The sequence below is a fragment of the Crocuta crocuta genome, unplaced genomic scaffold, assembly GCF_008692635.1.
Source record: "Crocuta crocuta isolate KB4526 unplaced genomic scaffold, BGI_CrCroc_1.0 scaffold180, whole genome shotgun sequence".
Lineage (NCBI taxonomy): Eukaryota > Metazoa > Chordata > Mammalia > Carnivora > Hyaenidae > Crocuta > Crocuta crocuta.
In genome coordinates this window covers 2,586,371-2,602,035 of record NW_027527549.1, presented here as the reverse complement: position 1 = coordinate 2,602,035, position 15,665 = coordinate 2,586,371, and the positions used below count along the sequence as shown (strand labels likewise).

The following is a 15,665-nucleotide window of genomic DNA, read 5'->3' as shown; positions in this document are numbered from 1 at the left end:
TGCAGTACAGACACCAGAAACTTAATCGTTTGATGGCAAGTTCGCTCTCCCGTCTGTGGTAACAGCTCCTGGTGGTGGAGGCCTGTATGTAGTGAAGCAATCCCCACAGCCTTTTCTTCTGCCTGGGTAAGTAGCACCACATATCAGCAAACCTTATAAAATATTACCTCAAGGTGCCCCACCGGTATTCTAGAAGCCATCTTTAGGAGCCAGTCAAGCCCAGTGAACTGCTCTGGGGAAAGTTCTGATCTTCCAGTGAGTTCCTCGCTGGGCTTCAGCTGACAAGCCATTGACCTGAGGGGCAGAGGGCACTGCGTTTTATTGTGCACCACTGGAAATTACGGTATTTTCATAGACTCTCCTTAGGAAGAGCAGAAAGTGCCTTCTTTTACGCCTTTTGCGATAATGTTAATTGAAACTTCACACAGTAACACTGGGCTTCTACCACTCTCTACAAACGTGCGTTACTCAGCAGATTTTACTACAACCAAACTGCTTTCTCGTCCCTTACAGATTTTCCATTTTTTAATCTAGACTTACGAATGCAGTGGAAAAAAAAAAAAAAAAGCCCAACTAGCCTTTGGGCCTAATGTACGTTTTTTAATAATGATTTTTTTTTTTAATGGAACCTACATTGGCCTGACTTTCTTTTGTCTGAATAAAAGCGTTAGCACAGTATAAAAGGGTTGCATGTGCTGAAATGTTGCCCAAGGATATGTGTTATTATTCTTCCCCCCTTGACCAGCAGGGTCTCCGTTCTCTTTCCCTTTCAGCCTTTTGTTTGAACAGATGGGATTGGGGAAGCAGGGAAAGAAAGCCATTCTGTTCTCATTAACTCTCCCCACACACAAACACAAACCTGGGCTTCAGGGACTCTGAAACGGGACAGCTCCCACTCCATTGCCATTGAGACCCGATATACGGAGATACAAAGAAAGCGAGGGCCCAGGGCCCACATCACCATTTCAATGAGCTTGCTAACCAGTGACATTATGTTTATATAGGTCTTTTACAAATACGTTCAAAAAATTATGTGCCCATATATTATAGAACACAAGCAAGCACCATGTGTATAGAAGAATCAATCTATTAAATGCAGTATATATAATGTAGTATTTTCAGAAATTTCTTTATCAGCTATGGTGATATCTTGAGTACAAACATATTCGTGATGAAAGATAATGGTATTCTGTGAATTCTAAAATCTCTCCCCCTTTATCACGTCTTCCCTCTACAGAGTAGAGCTTAAATATGTTGGGAATGGCAGGGTTCCCATTATGTCCTGCTCTCTTGTTCACTTGTAACGTGAAAATCATTGTTAAGGCTTCTAGTTTGGAGGGTCTTGCCTACTAAAGCTCTTGACCAAGAAAACTGTCACAAAAAAATTTCAAAATAATGGTCCAACTATTGCAAGGTCTCTCCTCCGGGGTCCTTACAGAAGTCAAAGACTTGAGGAAATATACATCTCTTGAGAGAAAGTGAAAAGGCTTTACAGAAGAAGCTGAGGGTGTTTCATCCCCGGGTGAGCTACCGCTGGGAAGGCCTATCTTTTGTTCTGGATGCTGGATTGGAAAGTGGTCTGGCCTATTTGTGAGATCATATTTGCTTTTAAGTCTCCGTCCACCCTCATTACTGTGATGAGGGTGGTGAGGCAAAGATAAACAGCCTGAAAAGACACCTTCTCGTGGCCACATGCGACCAGCTGGGCTTCTGACTTCATGAGCCCCACGTCTCAGGAGGGCGAGGAAAGAAGGAAAACTGCCTAGAACAGATGCATTTCTGTTTCACGGCACATTCATATATGCAGAGTGCATTTCCCGAGGAGCGACTTCTAGGACTTCTAAAGGTGTGCAGCATGTAGAATAAACACGAAACGCGTGAAACTATGGAAATGGTAAAAACATCAGTGGGTTGCTGGGGGCTGGGGAGAAGGAGAGCTGAGTGGGCGGAGCACAGAGGGTTTTCAGGGCAGTGAAAATATTCTGTGAGATACCATAATGACGGATACATGTCAAAACATTTGTCAAAATACATTTGTCAAAACCCATAGAACGTACACCGTCAAGAGTGAACCCAACATGAACCACAGGCTTTGGGGCAACGATGTGTCAGCGTAGATTCACGGACTGCAGCGCACAGTCCCTCTGGTGGGGAGCCGGTGCGTGTGGATGGGCGTGCGGGCGGGCAGAAGGTATACGGCAAATCCCCACTTCATCTCAATTTTCCTGAGCCCAAAATCTCTCCAAAAAATAAAACCTATTTTCTAAAAAAGAAAAAAGTTTTTTTTTTTTTTAATATGAAATGGGTTTGGGGGCATCTCTCTTGTTGGGATCCCCCAAACACAGGGGAATATTTGTGCCAGGAGCCTTTCTAGAGGGTAAAGAATGCTTTGTAGTGCCACCAAATATTTCCTTGGAGTCGGTTAGGAACACAAATTCGCCAGTTCACTTTTTTTTATGCCAAAGAAACTAAAGCGCAAATGCTCCAGGCCTGAGTTTGTGATCAAAAAAGAGAAATGGAGTAGGATTTCTATTCCTTATTAGTAACTGTTAACTCAGAAACAGGATTCAAAAGAACCTGTTGAAAACAAAACATTTTGTCAACTATCACATCAAAACATGCTGATATTTAATATCCTGTTAGGTGGGAAGAAAAGAACTCTGTTGTATACTATAATTGTTTCCTGCCATATAGAAAAAAACCCCCGCAGATTTGGACTTTAACTAGAAAATCTTGAAATATCTTTCAATATTTTTATTTTCAAAATCGGTTCAGGTGGACCAGGCTGAGGGCCTAGGAAGATGGCTCGAAACTGGCCAAACGACTGCAGGGAGAAAAGGCCAGTGATCAAAGGCGGCCAGTCCCGGGGGCGGGGGGCTGTCTAGCAGGGCGCTGTGGGGGCCCGCACTGGCTTTAGTCCTATTTAATATTTTTATTACCAATCTGAAGGGGGGAGGGGAGGCTGAATAAAAATGAAATCTGCAGATGGCTACTCATTACGGAGGATTTGCAGACCCCAGGAAGAGCAGGAATGTAATTCAGAGGTTCATTTGGGAAGGTGGTCAGAAAGAAAACAAAGGCGGCTGGAAAGCAGTGAGATGGGGAATCCGGGGCCAGAACTCCACCGCAGCAGGTGGAAGGTGTCTCAGGCTGCAGGAATTCTGAGGACTTTCTGGCAGTGGGTCACCCCTGCTTACTGAGGACACCACACACTTGAGGTGCTTGGGCTGGCCAGGGAAAGGTCTGCGAGATGGTCTTTAGATTGCTGGATTTGGTGTCAAGAAGACAAAGGGAATTTAAGTTCGGGTCTCCTCTCTGCCTTCCTAATTGCAGGTGCTCCTGCTGAGGGTGATTTAAGGCATATGAAAGATTAAAACGGCCAGGAGGCAGCCAGGTCCGTGCCATTCTTCGATGTGTGCAGGCAGCCCTCGTCCTCAGAGCCTGTCACTCTGTGCAGCTTGGCTCCTGAGATATGCCATTGAGCTGAAAGCCTTTCTTCAGGAAGTCCTACCCAAAGGCCCGGACTCCCTCTGCTAGGGCCCCGTTCATTGTCTCAAGTGCTGTGCGGCCCCTGCAAGTTCTGCACGCCTTGCCTATGTGCTCAGCAGACAGGTGATCATCAACAGAGGAGATCTCCGCTTTGCTCTGAACCCTCCATGGCTCCCAAATGCCTGGAGAAAATTGGCATTCCTTAGCCTGGGATTCTGGCCGTCTCCCAGAGGGCATGTAGGCTGTGCACCATCCCTGGAGTCAGACCGACTGACTCACCAAACGCCCATGTTTCAACTACCAATGACCAGGCACTTTCAACTACCAAACAGGGAGACCAGCATCTGCCTCATTGGGTTGTTCTAAGGGTCAAATGAAGGAAATATACATCAAGTGCTTATAACATGTCTGGTATACCAAAAGCGCTTAAAGGATGCCAGCCACAGCTTTTTGACAATAATTCACAATCTGTCCCTAATGCCACTTTATCAAATGATCTTTTAAAAACAAATCTTCCAGGGTTTGTTTACGGCACATGTTTTATCTTCCAGAAATTGGTATTTCTAGGAAAAATCTTTCATCTACGTACAACAGTGATATTTTCCCGTAGAAGCTTGAGCGCCCGCCCCGTGCTGGAACAGGCACCGATGCCTGTGGTTCTGTCTGCCTCACGGTGGACCAGCTCGTTACACGCCACCCTTCACTCTCTGAGCTCAGCTCGACCTTCCAGCCTCTCATCTTTCACAGTCTTCTTGCCCAGGCTCCTCACAGGGTCTCTGGCAGGCATACGCCCGCCTTTGTCCAACACCCCCGCACCCCGCCGCCACGGCCTGGCTACCCAGGCTGTTTGTCCCCCCACCTCACACACCTGGGGTTCTCATGCCTCTGGGGGCCACTCACAACGTTCCCTCCATCCTGCTGTTACTTCCTCACTTGGAAACAAAATCTCATTATTCCCTTTAAGGCCCAATCAAGATGGCGCCTCTTCTGTGAGGCCTTCCCAGGACTACTCTGCTCCAGCCTCCTCTGAGGGAACCAGTCCCCTCCTCTGGGTCCCACTACTCTAACTCCCAACATGCCACGCGGCAGTCTCCATCTCTACTGTGAGGGCTCCCATGCTCAGAAGTGTCTTACTCAACCTACACCTCAGGCTGCTGGCACAGAAGTCCTTAATAAATGTTTGCTGAGTGTTTTAGTTAAACTTGTTCACTCCTGAGTGGAGGCTGTCTTGCCGAGGAAGGGAAGCAGCCCCAGGGAATCCAAGGATCACCTGGGAAAGGGGCAGAAGGTCTAGACACAGGAGAGCCTGGTCTGTCCACTAGGACCCCCTGCTGGACAGAGGAAGCAACTGCAAGTAAGTAGCTCTGAAATTAACCTTGGGACTGGGAGCCCTTTCCCCACGGGAACTGGGTCTGGGTTGGCCACAGCCAAGCGCTGGAAGGGAGATTCCAAAATGCAATTTCACAGTTGGAGCCACCTCCGTCCTCCAGAGTGGCAGCGGCACGTCTGTCCTGGGGACAAGCACACAGACTGTGTAATCAGGCTCAGCTGGTAATCAGGGAGCTGCCAAACAGACGCAAGACTAAATTACCTCCCTGTCCCGGACAGAGTGGCCTTCTCGATAAGGGTTCAAACCAGCAATGGCAGAAAAAAACAAAGGAAGGAAAGTGGCAGCTGCTCCCGAACACCTGGCCAGCGGGCGGCTCCCAATCCGTCCTTATGCAGCCTGCAGACCCTTCAGAGCCAGGGCTGCTCAGTGAGGAATGAGTGTTTCAGACCAAAGGTATCTGGTGCCAAAGTCATCGCGAGAGGAGGAAAACAATTTATGCCCCAGCGACAATGAACTTCCTGTCAGCAGCTTGTCAATAATGGCAGACCCAGTAAACTTGGAAAAAACAATGTGCCTCGGTTTCCCTCTTTAGTAACTGAGAGGGATGTGCCCTCACATCCAAGATTCAGATGCTAAGATCTGTTGAGGGTTGAAGACCCCATTTCTGTTCCTGCATGCGTGTCCTTAGGGGCCTGGGAGGGACCCTGCAATTATGAGAGAACCGTGTAAGTTCATGAGCTGCGGGATAAAAGTGCTAGGGGAAGGAAGGAAAGTCCAGAAATCAGAGAACTGCCTGGGAAAGAAGCACTTCTGAGGGCAGAGGGAGAATGAGGCTGCTCTACTTGATGGGTAGTTACTAAGGACGCTGGGGCCCAGGTCCATGCAGTGCATGGAGTTTGCAGAGGTGACCCAATGGCCGGGAGTTCTCCCTGGCCTTCCTGAAGCTTACAGTCTGGGGGGCAAATGGCCATTAATCTTCCCATGAGTACACGTAAAATGGCATCTCTGGGAGCTACAAAGAAGCTAAGAGCTATGGGAGTGGCCACGGGGGACTTGACCCAGTTGGGAAAGGCCCCTGGGAAAGTGGCACTGGAGCTGAGAGCCAAGAAGACAAGTAGGGGTCACTCCATGTGGAAGGGAAGGAGGGGTGTCCAAGCTACCGGGACAGGTGGGCAAAAAAGGCTTCTGCAACTGCAAGTGGGTCTCACCAGTCACTGCGTCGATGACTGTGTGGCTCCGACACCTGGGCCTGTAGGCTTACAGTACAGGGCTGAGCTGGCCGCAGGCAAGGCTGCTCACTACGCAGAGGTGGGCGATGGGGCAGGGGTTCGTCTGAGGAGGCCGGTAAGCTTCACTCTCCAGAGGGGCCGGAGGCGGGTCTGTGTTTCACTTGCTGTCTGGGTCGCAGGAACAAGGTCCGACGTTCTGCTAGAGCTCATGGGTAGCAGCCAGTGAGATGCGCAGGACTTGCTCCACGGAAGGGAATTCGGACAGGGCCAGTGACCCTACATCATTCCTATCGGTCGGCTATGGGCACGATGACGCTGACACACAAGTCAGCCGGGCCCTCCGTGCATCACCGCACCGGCATTTACGCTCACGGTCTTCTGTTTTTCTGCTACTCGGCTGATCTGGAATGGGCTGCCTGGGAGGCTCTGATCTAGGCTGTGGGTCACGCAGGGCTCCCGGCCTCAGGCTGGGTCCAGGCACACTCCATGTGTCATTCTCGGATCCGGGCTGAAAAGCCTACGCTACCCAAGGCGTGTTCCCGCCACGGCAGACCCCTGGATGCAAAGCACGCCATGCCTGCACATTGTGGCCTCTGTTGGTGTCGTGTCGATTACATCCCCGTGGCCAGGGAAAGTCACGTGGCCCAAGTCAACATTGATGTGACAAGGACGTATGCTCCACACACAGTGGGAAAGGGGAGGAAATGGGTATTTGTTGAACAATAATGCAAATTCTCACACCATCCTTAAGACCAGCGGCTGGTTATTTTAGGATCAGAAACTAGGGCTCTGGAAACTCGCTATTTGTATTGTCTGCTTTTATTTCCTTTTTGTTCTCCCTTAGTATTTAGTTAAATTCTTTTTGAAAATGTCAGATTGTCTCAGCTGTGCTATGAAGAACCAGCAGACACACTATTGTCGACCCTGGAGTCTGAGTTTTAAATGGAACCTGTGGACCCCAGGGTGAGGATCGCAAGGGAGGTGAACCACAGGGGAACGGCTGCTGAGAATTCTTGTGTGGACTCTTCTTCCAGCACTCCTCTCCGCGCTCCTTGGAGGATTTCATAAGAAAAGAGTTTCAGCGTGCATGACGCGTCAGACTACAGCAGGGCAGAGGCGGTGCACCATCCACCCTGAACCAGGACGCTCCGGGCTGATCCGCCGTCAGCAGGGCGAGCCTCCGTGAGCCCTGGCACTGGCGCTACACATCAAGGCAGGGGTCTACACGCCGGTTCTTCGTGTCCAGCCAGGACAAGGGAAGTTAATCTCCACTCCTATTTTAGAGTGCAGCTCTGGAAACTGATAAGCCCTCCCACACTGGTTCCTGAGAGAGAATGGGCAGGAGATGCTCAGGATCTGTCACTCACACTCAAAACGCAGGTCAGCCTCTGTGTCGCAGTGGGTGGCCAGACTCTCTCCCCTTCTTTCCTGTAGCCAGTGGTCCTATTTGCAAGAGTGCTCCTCAAACTTCAATGGGCTGAGGAATCACCTGGGGGGTTGTTAAACTGCAGATTCTGACTCAACGGGCCTGGGGTGGGCTGAGGGCCTGCACTTTGAACGCTGTCCTAGGTTTTGAACCTGCTTGTCCATCGGCCACACTGGGCAGCAAGGGAAATGGAAACCACGTTCTGTTCCTTCTAGTGAATGAAATTGCTACTTTTGGTGTATCACATGTCAAAGAATGGGGTAAACTCTGTCAGGCTCCGGTGGGGGTCAGGGCTGGCTGCATACGGTTTCCAGTCCAATCCGGGAAAAAGGGAAAAGTTATTTTAGAAGCAGATTCAGGCTAAATCTCAACTGATTTAATCTCAATTGATTCATTTAACCTTGTTCAGCTTTTAAAAGACTTATAACTAGAGTTCTCTGGCAACAAAATGGCTGCTTCTGATGCACTGCGCTTCCTGCTCTTGCAGGTGCTGGAGAGGGGTGAAGGGCATCCTGATGAGGGAGAGCAAGGAGCGCTCCCCCTGTGTGCAGAAGGTGACCAGAGGGCCACCCACCTTCAAGCTCCTGGTCTACACTAGACTGCCTACGTGGCTTCTGTACAAGGTAGGCCTCTAATCTGTGATTTATCATGTTGGTTGGGAAATGCTCAGAAATGAAAGATGCTATAAAGCAACGCAGCCGATGGGAATGCGTTCTAACCCCGCCTTCCCTCACAGACTTTGTATTCCTAGGCAATCACATTTCCTGGAAACGGGGCAGACGTGAACCTTGGTGTTGTGCACACTGATATCAAGGCACTGGCTCTGGAAGAATTCACGTGGGGTAATGTGGAAACAAAGTCAGAGAGACCCAGCAAGTCAGGCGGGAGAGAGTGTGGGCAGGAGCCTGTGGGCCCCACTGCGGGCCTGCCACTTGGATGACTATATGCCTTGGATCACCCGTCAGCCTCGCTCTTCCTGTGAGGGAATTAGAGAACTGGACTCGATCTCTTTGCTTTGCTTTCCTGTCTTTTAGGTTTGTCTTTTTGTCGAATAAAGTCTAAAAAGGAGCTCAATATAAAAAAGCAAAGCTGCTGGGTGCCCAGAGGGGCTCAGTCGGCTGTGTCCAACTCTTGATTTCGGTTCAGATCATGATCTCACAGTTCAGGAGATGGAGCCCTGTGTCGGGCTCTGTGCTGACAGTGCAGATTCTTTCTCTCCCTCTGTCTCTGCCCCTCCTCACCACAAAATAAATAAACTTAAAAAAAAAAAAGCAAAGCTGCTCTCATAGGAGCAGGGAGCCTAGAACTTTCCTAGAACAATCCATGAGGCAACTCTGCCCTAGATGACCTCAAAGGTCCCTCCTCTTCCAAGGCTGTAGGGGTCACCTCATCTGCAAGAATGCCCTCTAAAGACTGCATACAAGGTTGGAACTAAGCTTCCCTCAGCAGTAGGACACCTGTCTGTGAAAGGTTTGGGCCCTTCTTTTTTTGCTCTTATACACATAAATTCAGGTTTTCGGGGATAAAGAATACATAATAGGGATGCCTGGGTGGCTCAGTTGGTTAAGCATCCGACTCTTGGTTTAGCTCAGGCCATGATCTCATGGTTGGTGAGACTGAGTCCCATGTCAGACTCTGCACTGACAGTGAGGAGCCTGCTTGAATTCTGTCTCTCCCTCTCTCTCTGCGCCTCCCCAACTCGTGCTGTCTCTCTCTCTCTCTCAAATAAATAAACTTATAAAAAAGGACTACAGGATAAAATCCTGAGCATGGGGCACTGTTCACTAATGCCTGGTTGCAAGGGACAAAAAACAAATTTCATCCAGGCTAGGCAAAAAAAGGAGAATTTATTGGCTCACACATCTAACCTCCTGAAGGACTAGAGGAGCTGATCTAAAAGCAACTGGAAGTAAAGGCTCAAAGCTCCTCTTTGTCTTCCTTCTATCTCAGTTTCTGTTATGTATTGATTCCTCACCTAAAGTAAGCAGCATCAGCTCTGGATGGTCGTTCTTCAAGTTTAGTAATCAGAAAAGAGTAAAATACCTGCTGACATTCCATGTCCAGTTAAAAGACATCAAAGGGAGGCCTCTGCCTGGACCGTCCCGGGATGGGCATCCCTCCCCGGGACCTGGTGCTCAGGACAAGAGCAGGGTACCCTCTGGGGTGGGGGGAATCCACTAGAGCCACATGGCTGGTTCTAGAACGTGGCTGTTGTGAGAAGGGAAGGAGAGAGGAAGGGACAAAAACAGCCAACATTCACTGTATCCACCGTCCTGACCCCTCCTCGGCGTGGGGCAAGGGTCCGCTGTGTGTTTCATGCTGACCTTCCTCGGCGTGGGTCCTCTGTGTGTTTCGTTCTGCACCCTCCTTGGCATGGGTCCACTGTGTGTTTTGTTCTGACCCTTCACGGCATGGGTCTGCTGTGTGTTTCGTTCTGACCCTTTCTCGGCGTGGGTCCTCTGTGTGTTTCATTCTGACCCTTCCTCGGCATGGGTCCGCTATGTGTTTCGTTCTGACCCTTCACGGCATGGGTCTGCTGTGTGTTTCGTTCTGGACCCTCCTTGGCGTGGGTCCACTGTCTGTTTCGTTCTGAACCCTCCCTGGCGTGGGTCCGCTGTGTTTCATTCTGACCCTTCCCCAGCATGGGTCTGCTGTGTGTTATGCATTACTGCTCACTAAGGCTGCATGCAGCCTTCATTCCAGCCAAACCAGGCTGTCTCTTACCTTTTGCTTTGTCTCCCTGGCCTAACACTCCCTTTTCTTCCTTCTCAGCTGGGCTACAGTCTCTCCCTGCTTCAAGGGATAGTTCAAATCCAAACTCCTCCAGCAAGGCCTCTTCTTCCATCCTGCACATTCTTTCCTTTCCAAGAGAAAGGGTCTCCTGTCTGTACGTTCAGTGGTGTGTTGGAAAATGTTTAAAAACTGCTCTCCTGAAAAACAAACAACACCTTGATTTTTCTTGTGTGAATTTCCATGGTGTAAATACTCCCACCATGGTCAATTCCCTGCTCTCAGCATGCCAGTCACTGAATGCAGAGCTGGAAAGAGGCGTGCTATACGGTGACATTACACAGAATTCCCACCATACAGATACAAGGATCGAAATAATTTCAAGAACATATATGTTAATAAACTGTAGTAAAATAATTAGAAACTTTGTGAATTTTAATATATTTGAGAGAGAGAGAGAGAGAACGAGAGTGGGTGCATGCACACGCACACCTGCAGGGGAGGGGCAGAGAGAGGAGGAGAGAGCATCCCAAGCACGCCCTGAGCTGTCAGCACAGGGCCCCATGCGGGGCTCCATCCCACAACCCTGAGATCATGACCTGAGCCAAATTCAAGAGTTAGATGCTTAACCAACTGAGCTACCTAGGTGCCCCAGAACATTTACAAGTTTTGAGTATTTATTAACTTTGTCTTTAATGTAATTTAACTGTAAGCTTATGTTATTAATTTTTTAATATTGGTGGTGTTTAATAATCATCTCATAAAATTCATAAAATTAACAGCTACAGTTTTGACTTAGAATTTCATTTAAACAGAATCATATAGTAGGTGTCGTGTATCTGGCTCCTTTTGCTAAGCATAATGCTTTTGAGATGTATTCATGTTATTGCATCCATCAGTAACTTGTTATATTTTATTGATGAAAGATGGTCCATCACATGAATAATACCACAAATTTTTAGTCATTCAAAATTTTGGTTTCTAGTTTTTGACTACTATGTATAAAGCTGCTGTGAACATTTGTATACAGGTTTCCATGTGGACAAAAGTGTGGATAAATATGTAGGAGACTGTTGTGTTTTATGGTAAGTGTACATTTTTTAATGGGAATTACATAAAGGTTTTCCTCAGTGCACTTACTATTTTGCACGCATACCAGAAATCTAGAATTCCAGTTACTTACACCATGTGCTCTCACTAGAACACAGAGTGTGATCAGTCTAAGTTCAGCCATTCTAGTGGGTGGTGTAGTGATATCTTACTCTGATCTTGATAAGCACTTCTTTAATGACTACTAACGCTGAGAACCTTTTCATGTGTTTATTTGCCATTCATCTGTCTTCTTTGGCGAAGTTTTAATTAAAATCTTTTGCTCAATTGTCAACCGGGTTGTTATAGCAGAGTTGTTTTATTACTGAGTTGTAAGAGTTATTTATATATTCTGAATGCAAGTTATTTATCAGACACAGGTCTTATAAAAATGTTCTCCCAGTCTGTGGCTCTTATTTTCTTAATACTATCTTTGCCCCAACCAAAGACACAAATATTTTCTACCACATAACTAAAACTATCTTTTTGCTCTTATATTTAAGTCTATTTAATTTTTGTGTATGGTATGAAGTGAGTTTGAAGTCTGTTTTCTCCTTATGAATATCCAATTTTTTGGATAGTACTGTTTTTTTTAAAATTATAATTAGCATTGTATTTTTCAAAAGTCTTTATTTTTTAGAACAGCTTGAGGTTGGGGTGCCTGGGTGGCTTAGTCGGTTGAGCGTCCGACTTTCGCTTAGGTCATGATCTCGCGGTTCGTGGGTTCGAGCACCGCGTCGGGCTCTGTACTGACTGCTAGCTCCGAGCCTGGAGCGTGTTTCGGAGTCTGTGTCTCCCTCTCTCTCTGACCCTCCCCTGCTCGCTCGCTCTCTCTCTCTCTCTCCCCTAGAAATAAATAAAAATATTTAAAAAAAAAAAAAAGAACAGCTTGAGGTTCACAGCAAAAGAGAGGGGAAGGTACAGATATCTTCCGCATCCCCGCCCCCCTGCACATGCATTGCCTCTCTGGGCATCCACACCCCCCACTAGAGAGATACATTTGCCGTAAGTGACAAAGCTACACTGACATGCCCTCACCACCTCAAGTCCATGGTTTCCACAGGGTTCATGCCTGGTGTGGCCCAGGCTGTGGGTCTGGACAAGTGTACAACATACGTCTGTCATTATGACAATTTAGAGTATTTTCACGGCCCTAAAGATCCTCTGCTCTGCCTACTCAACTCATCCCTCCCCTCGTTCTCATTCCTGACCTTTTTACTGTCTTTTTCAAAAATGTCTGATCTGCTTTTAAACCCATCTAGTGTATTTTTTATTTTAGACATTTTTTTCATGTCGAGAAGCTCCATTTGAGTTCTTTACTGGGACCTACTCTTGTCATTTGGACACTTACATGATTTGACTGGTCCTCCCAGTATTTAATTAGGCCTAGAATTTCCTAGACTATCCCACCACACAGGAGGGAGTTTGAGATATACAGATGTGGGTCACCTGGCTTATTAGTTGTGTCACTGCAGGAGAGTCACTTAATGTCCCTGAGCTTAAGAGTGATCCTCTATAAAGTTGGACTGAGTGACGGTGTTAACTGAACGGGCAGGAAATCTGCTGGAGCAGCAAACAGGTGGGAGAGGCATTTGTGGCCATGAGGCCCCTCCTTCTAGTTTTACCACCTCACTGCTTTGGAAGCTGGTTTTAGCCATGAGTCAGAGGAAGGATTAGCAGTCCCTTTGCGTTTGGAAGGAGTGGCAGGGTAATGTTTTGGATGCTACAAGTCCAGGCCATACACTGCAAGGTACAGTGTCTGTTCCCAGAACACGCTGAGATGGTGATCTAGAGGACGTCATTCCTGCTCCTGAGAGCCCACAAGTCCCAGAGAGCCACCGCAGCAACAGCAGAAGGGTCTGCCCCATGTTCCTCCTTGGTCATGGGTCCACACCGCCCTTAGACTTGAGAACTCTCCAGGGGACCTCTCACACACACACTTGGCATCTCGCTCCGGCAGGCCGACTGTGTCCTGGATGTGGGAGTTTCAGAGAATGGGTGGCTACTACCAAAGGACCCAGCAAACAGGACAGGCAGAAAGACTAATCAAAGGGCCCCAGGAAGGATCAAAGAACCAGGCAAGCGGTGACGACCCGCCCTGGAACAGTTAAGGAGAGAGTGTCTTTCACAAGACTTATCTACAAACTTATCCGCAGCCTGAGAGGCGAGAAGACAGAGCTGTAAAGGGCAACAAGCTATACAACGGGGGCCAGAGACAGAGCAAAGCCCGTGCTCACATACCAAACAAGGAACCAATTCTTCAGGTTCTTGACACACTCTTCAGATTCTGTGACCAAGGTCAAGGGCACCTCTATGTAAGTCACAGAGACCAAATGCTGTGTAATGCCCAGAGAGAGGGAGCCTCGATCAGCACATCAGCAGGAGTTGTTTGGTCTGGCCCAGGTTTTTTCCAACCTCGGCACTAGTGACATTTTGGGAGCAGACAATTCCTTGTTGTGAAGGTCTGTCTTGAGCACTGTAGAAAGTTCCATGTTACCACTGGCTTCTATCCACTAGGTGCCAGACATGCCAACTCCCGCCCCATGACCCATGACAGCTGAAAAGGTGTTCAGGCACTGCCAAATGTCTCCTGGGCTGTCGGGTCTCCTCGGCTGACAACTACGGAGCTGACTTTCTGGACTTACACCTTAGAAAACCTGATGGCACTAGCAGTAGTACTTCCTGACTCCGGAGCTCAGTGTCACATACAGGAGCCTCCGCTCAACAGCCAATATTTATGCTGGTTTACTTTAGCTGTGCGGCAAAAAGCCATCATTTATATAAAAATTTGCCCCGAGCCCTTAACAGAGGGTGGTGGTTAATTACACACATGCCAGGCAGAAGCCCCAGCTGCTCAGAGCCTAGCTTCGTCGCTTACTTCTGTGCAGCACTGGGCAGGGGAACTCCCATCTCTTGGTGCCTGGGTTTCTTCCTCGGTGAGCTCTGGATACTCACAGGGACTACTTCGTAAGCTACCTGAGGATGTTTATGTGTTGTTGTACATGACGCACTCAGATGTTTGGCAAACGGTGAGGCCTGACGATGATCTATTCTAGCACTTCTTGGCTGGGGGCTGGGGTGGCATTCCAAGTGTTCATGACACTAATGGCACAGAGATTTCCTTTTTCTTTTTTAATAAGTACCCAAAATACTAACTTAACTATCTTGCCACTTAAAATAAAACTGCTTGAGAGCCTCCAATTAAATAGGAGTACACATGGCCCTTAGTGGGTCACACAGGCCGGCTCCTGACTCAGACACTCAGATCATCACTCAGCTGCCCCAGAGGCGGAGTTATTGCAGAGCTTTCACTTATCTTTACTCTCAGTCATCGTGTTTTCCAACCTGCACCTACAACACATTATTGACCAAAACTACAAGGAACACTGGTGCTAAAACACAAGAGGAAGCATATGAATATCAACTAATTCTACAAACGTACCTGGAAATGATCTTCATAAGTCCATGAGTTTTCTTTATTCCACCCAAATCTTAATGCACATATCCAGACACGGCCAACATTTCTAAAGCCAGAGTCCAGACTGTACTATCATAGTGAATTTAGCTGTTCATTTATTAGGAATAAAGAGAATACTAGGTTGTGCTACTTGTCCCAAAGAGCTTACAAACAGCCTGACGCCCACCCAGGTGGACACTGTGGTTGCTTCCCCCCATTCCTTTGACTCTGGACAATGACCCATTCCTGGCCATCCAGGGCCACGGGGGAAGCTGATCCCACCAGAGTCTCAGTGATTCAGTATAGGTGCATCCCATGGGCTCTGGTTTTCAGAAGTGGGGACATGACCTAATTTTAACTTAGGAAATTGGAGACAAGGGTTACTGTTGGTTTCTGCGGGGGAAAGAACTCACACTGCCTTCCTGGAAGTAGAAGAGAAAGCGTGGAGCCCAGGAGTTGTTTTCAGTCATCTATCAACAACAGGCATAGCCAGTAATAATATGGCTGAAGACAAGAGAAGGCGGAACAGAGAGCTGAAAACAGACGAGACCCTGAAGACACCGTCAAGTAGATGAACCAAACCGACTGACAACCCTCCCCACTTCCAGCAGAACAGGCTCAGCCGGCTTGCACTGGGGTTTTCTTATGTGCATCCTAACACAATCTCTCTGCTATACCTTTAGGTTTCCTATTTAGAAATAAACTTTAAAAATCATAAAAACTAAGTTAGCTAAGTGCGGGCTAGGAGAATGGTCAACATCACATCAAAAAGCAGTTTTTGTCTGTTTTATTTGTATAGTCCATAGCTTAATTTTTCCAAGACTTTTGCTTCCACCCAAAATGGAGTAACAAAGACCAATTTACACTTGTATCTGAAACAGCAAACAATCCATAAACACACCTGAAATCATAGTT

General features: G+C 47.7%; 1 pseudogene; it reads left to right on the top strand.

The window, feature by feature from the left end:
* Nucleotides 1-8,456, top strand: part of LOC144234498 (large ribosomal subunit protein uL11-like) — a 42,225-nt pseudogene extending 33,769 nt beyond the window's left edge.
* The last annotated feature ends 7,209 nt before the right edge of the window (nucleotides 8,457-15,665 follow it).